Genomic DNA, 14,452 nt, shown 5'->3' with positions numbered 1-14,452 from the left:
ACAAAGAGGGAAAGATAAAGAGAGAGGGATGAAATAAAAAACATGAATCACAGTGTAAGAGACAGAGCAGCCAGGTCTGGGTTATCAGTGTTGATTTGTGTGTGTGTGTGTGTGTCTGTGTGTGTGTGTGTGTGTGTGTGTGTGTGTGTGTGTGTGTGTGTGTGTGTGTGTGTGTGTGTTTGAAAGGCTTTGGCAGGTTCTTATCCGCCACTCCATCTAAAGCTCATTGCGTGCACAAATCACACCTAATCACACACGTTGTTCTCCGCAACCCTGCACGCACGCACACACACACACACACACACACACACACATACACACATACACACATAAACACGCATGCACACACAGCCTCTGCTCTGGACTACTGTGATAAGCAGCATACTGTTGGCCATGTTCATTTTAAGAGGACATTTGTGTGTGTGTGCGTGTGTGTGTGTGTGTGTGTGTGTGTGTGTGTGTGTGTGTGAGAGAGAACGAGAGGGAGAGGGAGAGAGAAAGAGGAGGGGTAGATAGGGAAAAAGAAAATATGATGTTTGTTTGTTTGTGTGTGTCTGTGTGTACAGATACTTGAGTGTGTTTGAGTACGTTTCCATGTTTGTGTGTATGTCTGTGTGTGCATATGTGTGTATCTAAGTGTGTGGGTGGTGGGGTGGGAGGGGGGGTGTAAACATTTCTGTGCTATTAATGAGAGGGCTGTTGTGGCACAGGCTTTATCAGTCTAAAACCCCTTATGTCTTTAATCCCTGAAGGCTGTGCTGTTGATCTACCTACACCATCCGTCAGAGGGCATAACTGGATAAAGCACACACTGATTCTCAAATGATACTGATGAAAAAACACGGACGAAATGCATGTTGGATTAAGGGATTGGATTAAATCAAAAAATCTTGGTGTGACTATTTGCTGAAATGTTAAAATGATGAGATGCTTCATATGCTTGAATGTAACAATCAGTCATTTTGTAGTGGTTTAATTGTGCAGACAGCTCTCTGGGTGATTGCTGCTGTGTCAGTCAGCGTAGCCTCCTGGCTTACTATTAACCACGTAGTCACGGTGTGATTGATCAGAGTTGTTCCTCCTTTAGCTGAAATGGTTGAGTCAAGTCAACAACTCCAAGGTCATGGGTGCAATACTGCAAAAAAAAAGGCATATATAGATGAATGGATGAAGGAATAAATAGATGCATGGATGAACGAATGAACAGATGAATGAATGAATGAAGTTCAAAAATTAAATCTACTCTTGAATGTAAATGTAAAATGTGTGTTAGAGGATGAGAGTGAGGGGGGGAAGTGGGACGCTGGCGAGGGAAACACAGAAACACAGAAAAGGGAAACACTCACCCAGAAATAGTCGCCTCTCCGGCCTGGCCAACCCACCAGCGGACAGAAGTGTGTCAGCCTCACAGTGTGGGCCAACAGTCTGCCAATGGCACACATGGGGCTCCAAAACCAAACACACATATACAAACACACACACACACACAGAGAAATACACACACATACACACACACATACACAGAGAGAGAGTTATTAACACATAGCCGACCAATCTGAGATTATATTACTAAGCCACAGTAAAGCTCAGAGCTGGTGCATCTGCCCCTTTTACCCCTCTTACCCCCCCAACCACCCTCCTTCTCCTCTAACACCCCCAGTGGGTCTTCGTCAGAGTGCCATCCCAATGGTTGAGTGATATAACTGCCATACCACGGAGCAGGGTCAGAGAGCAGGGTTATTGGCCCAGAGGCGAGAGACCGTGGGCTGGGTAAGGGAGGGAGACCGCTCTCTTTCCCAAAGCCACAAGGCCTGGTGGTCAGTGCACTGGTTTCTTAAGGGCATGGTCAGCTTTGGTTCTGGACTTGGTATTCACTCAGTAACATAACCAATTCGAACAAACAGCCACTAGACTATGAACAATTAATAATTAGCCTGAACTATATAACTATAACTATAAAACGTTTACAGTTTTAGATAACTCTTAGAAGCCAGATGGACTAACTACACTAAAGAAACCTTATTTTTTTTAAGGTATTATTAAATAGATTTGAGAATGGATTCAGTCATGATAAAGGTGTTGTCGATGACTACCACAGATTTAGCAGAAATTAGTCATTCTAATAATTCTTTCAAATTAAGGGGCTCCTCCACATCAATTAAGAAGAGGATCCATACTTTCTGGGACAATTAAGATAAATATAAGGTTAATTTAATTCTAGGTATGAGCTCAAGGAGAATAGGCTCCGCTCTGCAGGTGGCTCTCCCCCTAAGTGCTCTATCCAGTGATGTTTATCTCTCCTTCATCATTCATTCAGTCTCCCCCTCCTTCCCTTCCTGTGACAGCTGAAAAGAGCCGGTGGCCATCCTCCCGGCAGCATCCATTTCCCATCAGTGACAAATACATTATTACGTTTGCCAATAACGTGGACAGATCAATGAGGGGAGAGAGAAGTGCCCAGGTTGTCTGAGTGTGCGTGTGTGTGTGTGTGTGTGTGTGTGTGTGTATCTGTGTGTGTGCGCGTGTGATTAAATGCACGTTTGTGTGTCAGGGTGTGTATGTGTGTGTTGGTGGAGGGCTGAAGTAAAGGCATAACCCTGGGGCAGTGATTTGTCAGGCCTGTCTGTGATGAGACCAATTTATGCCCAAATGATATCCAGTAGGGAAGGCGGTGGGGTGGCCTAACAGTGCACCCTGGAAGAGTGTCTGCCTGTTTGATGTGTCTGCTCTCCTGTGGGTGGGTGTGACTGGCGGTCTACACTCTGTATACACACACACACACACACACACACACACACACACACACACACACACACACACACACACACACACAGACACAGACACAGACACAGACACAAACACACACACACAAATCTGATCCCTCCACCCCCATCTCCTACTCGCTGTCGGACCTCCGGACTAGGGCCTCTGCTCTCTATGATGCCTTCCAGCAGATACCGCTGATGCCTGTGATCACATTGGGTCATGGCTTAATCTCCTGAGGCTGTGTGAGGAGACAAACACACACACACACACACACACACACACACACACACACACACACACACAGGCGTGCGCATGCACATGCACATGCACATTCGCAATCACAAACACACACACTAACCCTTGAACAGATGCCTGCTATGCGCACACACACACACACACACACACACACACACACACACACACACACACACACACACACATACACACATACACACACACAGACACACGCAGACATGAACAGATGCCCATACACTACTGACACACAGACGCAGCCAATCACACGCATTTACTTACACACACAAACACAGCAGCTGGCCACACTTATCGCTTGACCCAATTGTGCTTTCCAATCCAGGCTTCCTGAATCCATTGTGGTGGTTTCTTATGGCCCTATTACACATGAACAATGTCCTTCTCGACTCCAGCCACTGTGGCTCTGCATCAGCTTGATCTGTGAACTCGGACACGCTAGGGACTTTCATTACCTCTGACACATAATCAACGTCATCGATTCCTGTCAATACCACAAATTGGCCTCCTCTCTCATTTTTGGCCAACTTCCATTTAAATTGGAATCTGACACCGATTAAAAGAAAACGATCTCAGAGGGGTCTCTGATGGGGTGAATATGAACAGAGATATGATTGATCCAAGACAGAAGACAAATAGCTGGCTATTACAGTGTGGGGCTGTAATATAAGAGACCGTCTCTCAGGTTAGGGTAAATATCAGCGTGACCTATTTCACAGCGGACATATGAGCATTTGGAGCTAGATTACAGTCCTCTCACCTTTCACTTCTCCTGCTGGGGTTTCCCGCAGGGTGTCTTTGCATTCCGTTGTGTTTTTCCTCTTTTATTCTCTTCTATTCTACTCTCTCCATTTCTCTGCTCTTCTCTGTTTTTTGTCCGTCCTCTCATACATTTTCTTGTCATATTTTCCTCTCTCTCTCCCTTGTCTTCTCTTTTGTCTTATTCTCTTTTAGCATTTCTCCCCCCCCCCCCCCTTCTGTCTACTCTACTCTACTCCTTCCCATGTTGTTGTGCTCCATCATTCTTCTTTGCTTCTTTAGCACTTCGCTTTTAGCTTCCTTTTGGAGGTGCTGATCAATGCGGCACAGTTGACTGATTCAGCAGACGCTCATGCACTTATCCTGACACAATAAGAAGCCCTTCAAATGCACTAATAGCCGGGGCTGCTTGGAGCTTTTCACAGCCACATTGGAGCTCTGGGCTTTATTGATCATGCAGAATAATGCAAGGGCAAATTCACAATACCTCCATTTACCTACGAAAAGAACCCTTACGCGCCTCAGAGTCTGTCTGTATTGAAAAATTGCATGAAAATTGGAGCGGCTCGTGCGGTGAACTGCGGTGAACTATGCAAAAGCCTGTCTCTTTTGTCCTGCTTCTCATACCTGGGACATCACACAGCTTAGACGTCACATGGTTAAACATCATAATGGCATTTTAGAATTTAGAACCGCTTTACTGGCCAGTGTGTTTACACACACTAGGAATTTGACCACTGCATTTTACCCATCCATGAGCAGCGAACACACTAGGAGCAGTGAGCACATACACACACCCGGAGCAGTGGGCAGCTGCAACGCCCGGGGTGCTTTGCTCAAGGGCCACTTCAGCCGTGGATGTTGAGGGAAGGGATAAAAGGGTTTCTCCCTGCTGGTCCAGGGAGTCAAGCACGCTTCTCCAATCTCTAGGCTACGGCTGCGCCACATAGCATGGCGCCCTTGGGTACAGCTGTAGCATTATAGACTGTGTGTGTGTCTGTCTGTCTCTGTGTGTGGTGTGTGTGTGTGTGTGTGTGTGTGTGTGTGTGTGTGTGTGTGTGTGTGTGTGTGTGTGTGCATGTGTGTGTTTGTGTGTGTGTGTGTGTGTGTGTGTGTGTGCAGTTCCCCCTGTGGCGATGAAACTTTGATGATCTCTTAACAAAAGAGATATAAGATCAGGGGCTGCTGTGATTGTGGGTCTGGAAGGGTTATCGCTCCTACTGATACCTGACACTTGTACCCCATATCGTCTCACACACACGCAGACACACACACACACACACATGCGTCACAAGCGCATGTACACATGAAATGACTCCTCCATACTCGTGCGCACATACACATACATGTTCAGATACACACTTGTCACAGGCAGACATGCATGGCAGAACACATCTCAATATCACTTGATGTAACCAAGCTCTCGGTTGGGGAGGGGATGGAAAGTGTGTGTCTATGTGTGTGTGCAGGGGCGTGGCCACGTGGTGGCCAGGGGGGGCCACGGCCACCATTGGTCAGAGAATGGCCACCCTGCCGTCCCCCCCAACCTCACGGCACGGCAAAAAAAAAATACAAAAAACCCACCTGAATAGAATCGGTATAAAGCTGAAATAAATGCATTCATATTTGTTTTTATCAAGTCGTCTTATATTGTCATTTGTCACTTACACTACAAGCCCCATATTTGCAACATGTTGGGCTGCGCCCCCATCAACAGCGCAAGACACAAACCAACGTGCCTGCATTCTGACAGCGCTTCAATGGAGACTAGCAGCTAACCACTGGATACCACTGTAACTAACAGGTGAGTAAGTTGGTGATACTTGAAAGGATCATTGAAATGATAAGATCATAAATTTATCTTCACACTCAATTTAATGTGTAAGAATGAGTCAACATTGAGGAATTGTGGCAGAGTGAGTTGAGTTAGGCTGCTGCTGTTATTTTTGCAAACTTGTAAGATTATCTCTGGCTAGCGAGCTAGCGCTAGCTAGTTAGCTTAAGTCCATTCCCAGGTGTCACTTAGTCATAGATAACACACTGTCGCTAGTTAACACTTGACATTGAAATAAAAGCAGTCTATAGTTAATGTTGTGTAAAACTTTTCTTTAAAGATGTCACAATGAAAAGGATAAGTGCCTCAGGGGGAGACAGGAAAATCCATGCTTATTTTGCCAGCACGCGTAGCTGAAGAATGGGACAGGGTCGGTCGGGTTATGACAAACAAAAATAATTTAAAGGCTGGCCATATAATAAACATATATTTATTCAATCTGTAAAATGTTAATGATTGCATGTTTAGTCTTAAAAAAACAACAAAAGAACAACATGTAATTGGAAGTGGATAGCACTTATGGTAAAAGCTGATACTAATGGGATTCTTTGGTGTTTTACAGACATTTCCAAGTCCAGGGGTGAAGCTCCAGCGCAACCTCAACTAAATTTCCCCAAGACACTCCAGGGAAACCGAAACAGGAGCTTCAAGGGTGAGTGGTATGCAGTCCACCCCTGGTTAGAATACTCCATAAGTGAAGACTCTACCTCTAACAAACAAAAAAGACAATTATGTAAAATGATTTACATGGATCTACCTACACTCACTGACTCACTCACTCACACACACACACACACACACACACACACACACACACACACACACACACACACACACACACACACACACACACACACACACACACATACAAACAAACAAAGAGTGCCCCTTGTAGACCTGGTTTGTCAGTGCTGTGTTTTCATTCAGCACCACAATCTGTTTGATGTAGTAAGCTAGTGATATTGTTCACTGTTTGTAGTGATACTGTTCAATGTACATTATACATATTGTTGATATTTTTTTTCTTTATGTATTATGGGACATGTGTGTGTGATGTAATGTTTTTGTTTTTCTTTCTCTTTATAGATACATATGTATATGTATATATTATCGCAAATGAATGGAATATTGCACTTAAAATGCTACAGTTTACCTAAATAAATTATCGCCTAAAATGACAATTCATATCGTGTCTGTCACTTGCACTAAAAACATCCCTGTCTCATGTTAAGGTCCCGAACCCCCTCACATAATCATGACACATCGCACTCACACATTATCTAAGCACCCATTCCAATAACATGGGATTATCAATAAGACATCATTAGTGTCCATAAGAAGGTTCAAGCCATTGTTTATGGCTATATGAGCCGTTAGAAAACTGCTGCTCTGAGTGATGCAGTGTGTGAGTTTTAAAATAGTAGTTTTTGACAATCAAGTGCCACCCCAAATAAAAGACTGGCCAGAGCCGGCCCCCCCAGAAATAATGTCCTGGCTTCGCCATTGTGTGTGTGTGTGTGTGTGTGTGTAGATATGTGTATAAATGTTATACATGTGTGTGTTTGTGCATATGTCTGTTTGTGTTATATACGTGTGTATGTTTGTGTGTGTGCTTGTGCATATGTGTGTCTCTCTCTTGCTCGTTCTCTTTCTCTCTCTGTGTGTGTGTGTGCGTGTGTGTGTGAGCACACATGTAGCATTGGAGTAAAACAGCCCAAGTGTGTGAGTTACCCACACAGACAGGCCTGTTCTGACAAGACACGACCCCCCCCGAGAGCTGCTAGCCGACAGACCGGAAGGCAAGAAGTGTGATTTAGCTCGTGGAAGACACGCAAGGCCTTCACACAACCCTGATACGATACTATTTTGTCATTTCCTCTTCTGCCTCACCTCGTCGCCACACAAGTCCCAGCAGTGGTCGTGACGTAAAGCCACCTCGTTTGTCACCGTAATGTATTCGAAAAGGACCTCAGGGATTATTCTCTGCCGTAAAAACATGGAAATCTGATGAATATCAATGAGAGAATGTCAAACATTTGGGGAAAATGATAGTGATCACTGCACTAATCAGTAATGGAATGTTCTACGTTTACTCATTCAAGACACATCCTAGTAAAGTGGTTTACAGTGGAAAGGAAGGTGTAGTTTTTATATTTGTGTGTTGGATTCTGGGAATCAAACCCATGATCTTGACAGGGTTAGTATATTACTTTGCTAGTTAAACACACACACACACACACAGCTCCAGCTCCAGATGATCAAACAGCCTGTTGTGCCGCTGATTACATTTTCTCATCTATTGCATGACAGGAGTCATCTCCCCTCCTCTTAACCCAGTGCGCGTTGCAGTTTGCTACCATGTCTCAGTATGTCCACAGAGGAGACACACACACCGTATGTGTGTGTTCTTTTATCAGTCCAGCTGGTGTCTTAATGATTTATTCGTCCGCGTACAGAGTGTCAAGTCCTGAGACCGCCTGGACGGTTGCCATGGGGAATCTTATCAACATGACCAGAGAGGGAACAAAAAAGGAACAAAAGACAAAAGAAATGAAATAAAGAAATGTCTGCCTTTGAGGACACAGATAATCACAGACAGGTTGGCTGTCTGGTGCAGTGACCTCAATCTGACCCGCTCAAACAGACCAGGAAGTGTGAGCAGACTGGTAAGAACCACTCATTTTGGCTAAGTAGTTTTAGCGGCGTCTGCGCTGCAGTGGTGGTTGTGTGCCAGGGCAGCGTGGGTAATTGGACGCTATTGGCGCCCACCCGCTGGGAGTCTCCATCTGGAAGTGCCTGGTAAGTGCTGGAGATGTTTCCGAAGATACTGATGTAGGCGAAAAAATCTGCCTCGCCTTTCAATCTGATGCGCATGAACTTCAGAGGAAACTGAGGTGACTTGACCTCATTCTCTGTAGGCTGCGCATGAACTTTGCATGTAAATCACGCATGTGCATTTTATTAGAAGGAAGGAAAACATAAAGCTTTCCTCCTGACATCTCCCGACATCATGTTTCATGTGATTAGCATCAATCCTGGCCTGAAAATACCTGGACATCTCTGAATAAAAAGGGTGAATCACTGTGGCTTTTTCACCCGTTCGTCCAAGGCAGAAATAAAGACGTCTGTCTACGGTAGTCTGACACATCCCGTATGTGGGGCTATTTAGCGGTTTCCCTTAATTCACGCTCAGTCAGTTCCACTTACAGCTACACACCCACGCCTCCTGTGTTGTGCTCACAGGAGGAGAAGCAGAAGGGAAAAGAGGGGGAAAGAAGAGGAGAGAAGAGAGGTAGAGGGAGGCGAGGCACATTTCGCCCTCGCTAGGGGATCCGAGCGCTAGCCGCAGGACGGAGGCACAGGCCGAGCCGATGACCCTTACGAGAGCTGAAGCTTCTCAAGCCCCCTGGGCAAAGGCCCTGAGAGACGACAGACGCAGAATCCGTGCTGCCCCAGAGTCTGCTACCATTTGAGAGGGAGAGATAGCGGCTGGGGAGAACACAGCCATGGGCAAGTGCCGATTGCACTGTGTTATCTAATGGTGGCAAATTCCTCACTGCAATTTAGGTTTCAGTTGGGGTGCATAGGATGGCTGCGATGGGGTAGTTATTCCTAACCACAACTTCATATTGGTTCACATCATGCTGTGGTGGTGTCCAGTAAGCCCACTGTTTTGGCAATTTATATATTATTATATGATAATTATTTATACATAAGTATATATATAATATATAATATATAATTTATATGAGATTGGATGACACAGGATGACTTTGAGCTACAGAAACAACAACACAAATGCTACGATGCTAAAAACTATCATCGCTAACAAGAACAAGGTCATGGAGCTGATTCCCGGGGAGTAAATATTCTGACTAAAATGCATGCCTTACTCAGATTATAACTCTGTAAGCCGCTTTGGATAAAAGCCTGTACTAACTGAATAAATATGAATATTGAAACTACTGTAAGTGGTCCTCAGCACACTGCTAATTCTACTGTCTCCTGGTTTAGCACGTCCTCAAGTTCACAGGACTTCATCTGCCTCTAATCTGCTGGAATGTTGGCGGTGTGTTTTAACAAAAGCACTTCCCATTGCTGTCGGCCTCGCCTTGATTTTTCAAACTTGAGTGCTTTTCCATAAAATACAGATTTAATCTCAGAAGCATTGCTCACCGCTGTCGACTGCAAAGCCGTGGTCACTCTCTGCATGCCTGCTTTCCATTTAATGAATACTTTCACCCATTATCTCTCCTGGCTGTATTTCCCCCAACAAGAGGACGCTCTTTATTACTTTAGTGCTTATTGTCACTCGAGTCCTGCATTTATGTGGACATTGATTACAGCACTGGGCAGGTTAGCCCGAGGGATAGATTGGTCATTATCCAGGGAGATGCCGGACGAACACCTATGTGGACATATGAGGACGTTAACAGTATAATTGCTTCAGGGGCTTGCTTTATGAGATATATATATACAGTATAAAGAGAGTGAGAGGAAGAGGGAGAAATAAATAGATAGATTGATAGATACAAATCTGATTTTTGATAGGTAAATAAATGACAGAGTAAATATACAAAAGTCTGCACCATTTCCCAAACAGACAAAATCTTATCTTTCATTTCTAACGTAAGCATACAGTCCCGTTTTCAGAGCTTTACTGAACCATGTGTCTGTTTAAGATGTGTTTCCTCATCAGTGGTTTTCACATTCCATATAGTAGGCATACTCGGACCAGGGCCTGTGTAGACCTCCTCTCCTATTTCTGACTTCTGACTCACTAAGTTATGTGCGGAACGTTTCAATCTTCTGAAATGGATTGGTGCCTCAGGTTGAGTACAGGATGTGAGATCTGCATTGCTTTGGCTGTTCATCCTCACCCAAACTGCACCTGACATATGGAATGAATGAATGAATGAATAAGTAAATGGATGGATGGATACATGTGGTCCACATCTGGGCCACATCTGGCTGATTCCACTGCTACCAAGGCAACCATCTATTCCCCTTTCCGTGCCCCTGTCCACCAGCCCTTGTCAGACGCAGGCGTGACGTTGAGACTTCCTCTCCCCTGGTTCCCCTCCATATCATGCCACCCATATGCCCGCAGCGTACAGAAGAAGGCCCACATGAAGGTCAAAAACAGATAGATGAAGTGTTGCGCTGCTGTTTCATCATGAGAGAGTGTTAAATAATTCATCCCCAGCAACAAATAACACACCATCTACTTTCCCTATCAGTCCCCGCGGATGCTAAACTCTGGCTTCCTGCACCGCTGTGAGACAAAGGTGCCTAGTCACCTTTAAGAAAAAATATAATGTCTATTGTGGTCTTGCGGGGAGATTTCTTATGAGAGGCTAATATATGGAAGGATATGACCCAGTTTAATGTTTGTCTTCCAAACGGGCTCATCCGATCATCACCCCTCGAGTCCGCCAGCTCTGACCCAAATTTCCACATGACGAGGTCGAAAATTGCGGCAGATCACAGATGCTCCCTCTAAAGTGTCGCTTGTGTTGCCCAGAGAACAGTGAATTTAATTTAGCTTGGGAAAGGGACATGCTCTAAAATTGCCCCAGCTCTGGGTGTGAAGTTACAATCCACCAGCCACCCCCATTGCTCTGTGAGTGTGTGTGTGTTTGTATATGTATGTTTGCGTATGCGTTTTTGAGTGGGTCTAAGTGTGTGCGCGTGTGTTTTTCTGTTTCTGTGTGTGTGCATGCATGTGTGTCTGTGTGTGTGTGTCTGTGTGTGTGTGTGTTTCCTGTCTTTCTTTGGAGAGGGGAAAAGAGCACTGACTGCTCTTCACACACGAGTGGATCTTGTTCAGCTGCCGCCAGTCGCACATGAAAGGGCTGAGGGTGGAGGTTGGAGTGCTCTCCTGACCCTCCTGTGTTTCTGTTGCTGTTGTGTGTGTGTGTGTGTCTGTGTGTCTGTGTGTGTGTGCGCGATGGCCCGCTACCCACCTTTGTGTTTGGGTGAAACCACGACAGAGCCGACAGGATCATCGAGGGGTACGGCAGTGCCAAATGAGGTAGTCATAGAGTTCACTCCCAGGCAGGTGTGTGTCCTGACCCTTCCTGTGCGTACCAGTAGCTGGTAGCTGCTAAAACTGGCCCACAGATCACCTGAGGACAGCCAGTGTTTGCCAGGAGCTGCCCGTAAAGGAGGAAGATTTGATTCATTTACCGGAATTTAAGTGGAAGGAAGCAAAATACGCTGAAGGGGAACAAATGTAAAAGTCTTTTAAAAAATAAAAAGTAATATATAAAAAGCAGTCAGTTTAAAAAGCATTTATTTAACACTTCGACTGCAAAGTCGTCATCAGGGTATGCCAGACAGACACAGATGTGCACATTTAACAGGCAGAGAGAAAGCTGAGAGCCTTAGTCCCCACCACTCATGAGGTGACAATAAGAGTCCATGCTCCAAAAGAACCCCAACATGAGTATAATAAGAAAAGAAAAAAAGATGAAAGATTTCTACTTTAATGCTAGAAACAAGAATAGCAATTGCAAAACACAGTACAGAAAACTGGTGCGCTTACATTAAGACACTCATGTGTGCACGTTCACATACCAAAGACAAGAGACAGATTAATTCATAAACATATACAGATAAAAGACCTGTGTGTGTGTGTGTGTGTATGTGTGTGTGTGTGTCTTACTAGATAGGAAACAGTAACACACCTTGAATCTATAGCCAAGGGGAAAAGTCCACATCCTCATTAAAGGGGGAGGGAGGGATGCTGGAGAAAGATCGTTGATATTTGAACAAATACAATGGTCCTGGGGAAAAAGGCTGATCTCTGTCTGAAGCTGAGACTGCAGCATCATTCTCACTAATCTGTATGAGACCCACAAGGCGATGAAATCTATATCAGAGTAGTTCTAGGGCACTAGTTCTATCAAAGAGCACCATCCACACAAACACTGACTACCAAGAACAATGGAGCATTTACACAGAGCTCTATATCAACTGAACAGATGGTACAAGCACGCTGACTCTGCCTTTCTGCAGCCAACTCTTTTCATTTTGGTCAACGGTATTCATATGCAGTCTTATGAAGTCACCGATACAGTGTCAAGCATGACACAGCTACGAAGGATGGTGCGAGGCTCCTACCCTCTCGTGATTTTCAGCTCATCATATTACTGTATGGGAAAAAATGGGATGATGTATGACATGAAAAAGACAAAGTATAGCGTGGAAGAATGAGCAGAGATCTCGGTTTTTAAGCAAGTCCTGTGCCCCATACATCTCACGACCCCAGGATAACGCTGCTTATTACTCAGACACATGCACAAAGTATAGAGGGAACTATATTCCCATTGTAATATCCTCTTCTGAAATGGTAGGTAAGTACAAATAAAACTAGCATAATATCTAGTAAGTATAAACGTACACATTAAATGACATTCCTATGACATTCCTATATCCTTTGATTTGTTCTTGAGTCAAGTTGTACCTAGAAGTCGAGCTTTTACGTAATCAAACTATGATAATTGGATGAATTCATAAGCCTTGTGTTATATGTACTATATCAATTTGCTGTATTGAGCTCACTCCATGGAATGCATATTATAGTGAGCTAGCGTGTGCAGTGAGACAGAGATCCTGTCCTGGATCCCAAGTGCTGTTCCCCATGCAGCTCACGACCCCAGGAGAATGCTGGTTAACACTCAAACACATGCACATTCACACACCACTGACACGGTTGGAGGGGAATGCCATCATTCACACTGATAATTCACACTAACGGTGCTGAGATACATTACAGACCCCCTCAAGTTTTGAACCTCGTTGACATATGATGTTTTTTATATGCTTCACGACATATCATGAGCGAAATAAGCAGTCAGCACCATGGAACTGCAGTGTACCAATGATAGTCTCGAAAATACAGAGTCAGACAGGTGGGGTTTCATATGTCCTAAGGAACCAATCCCGTCAAATTGCAGGACGGGGATTTACATATCATTAGCATAAGGCTACATTGAAACAAAAGAGGAAGAGCCAGGTATGGCTAACATCCAAGCCATTTTAAGGTCATGGAGGGATTTTTTTCATGAAAAGAACTCTAAATATGAAATTTGAGGGGCAGAGAGGAGTTTTTAGGGGTTTCATCGATGTCAGGAGAGGACTTTTAAACTGACACAAGGAAGCAACCCAGATATCAATCAGCATAACACACAGATAAAATGACAAACAATCACATACACTACAACTAGACACAAAAGGGATACACAACCGGACCGCTAACAGCGAAACCAAAACAACACCCGGTGCATTCTGGGAGGGCAGGCAGTAGTCTCTTACCCTGTAGATACACTTGCCCACCCCCAGCAACATGCCATATCTGGCAAAGTATGCACACTGCGCTGTATTAAGTATGTACACTGCGCTGTATTAAGTATGCACACTGCCCTGTATTAAGTATGCACACTGCCCTAGGCAAAGCCCCGCAATGGGGTTATGTTCAGTGTCCACGCTGATTTGATCCTTGGTTATACTGTCAGCCCATATTAAAGACATACATGTTCATTAGTTCATTAGTTCATTTTGCCATTCTGAATGTCATATTACAGCCACCTAGTACAACACTGTTGACCAATTCCAACAAAGTCCTAGTGTATTTTTGGTAAAATTTCACAAATGAAAAAAACAGTACAACAAAAAATCCAAAATAGTTTAGATGCCCAAAGTGCACCTTTATTTATGCACTAGTAAAATACTGACGACTGAAAACTGCCAGAGATAATTGAATAAAGTCTCCAACCTCTCATACGCCCGCCCATGTTTTCTCTTTCAGTTGTGCAGTAG

This window comes from Clupea harengus, chromosome 14 (assembly GCF_900700415.2).
Source record: "Clupea harengus chromosome 14, Ch_v2.0.2, whole genome shotgun sequence".
In the NCBI taxonomy this organism is placed as follows: Eukaryota; Metazoa; Chordata; class Actinopteri; order Clupeiformes; family Clupeidae; genus Clupea; species Clupea harengus.
This window is presented reverse-complemented; position numbering follows the sequence as displayed.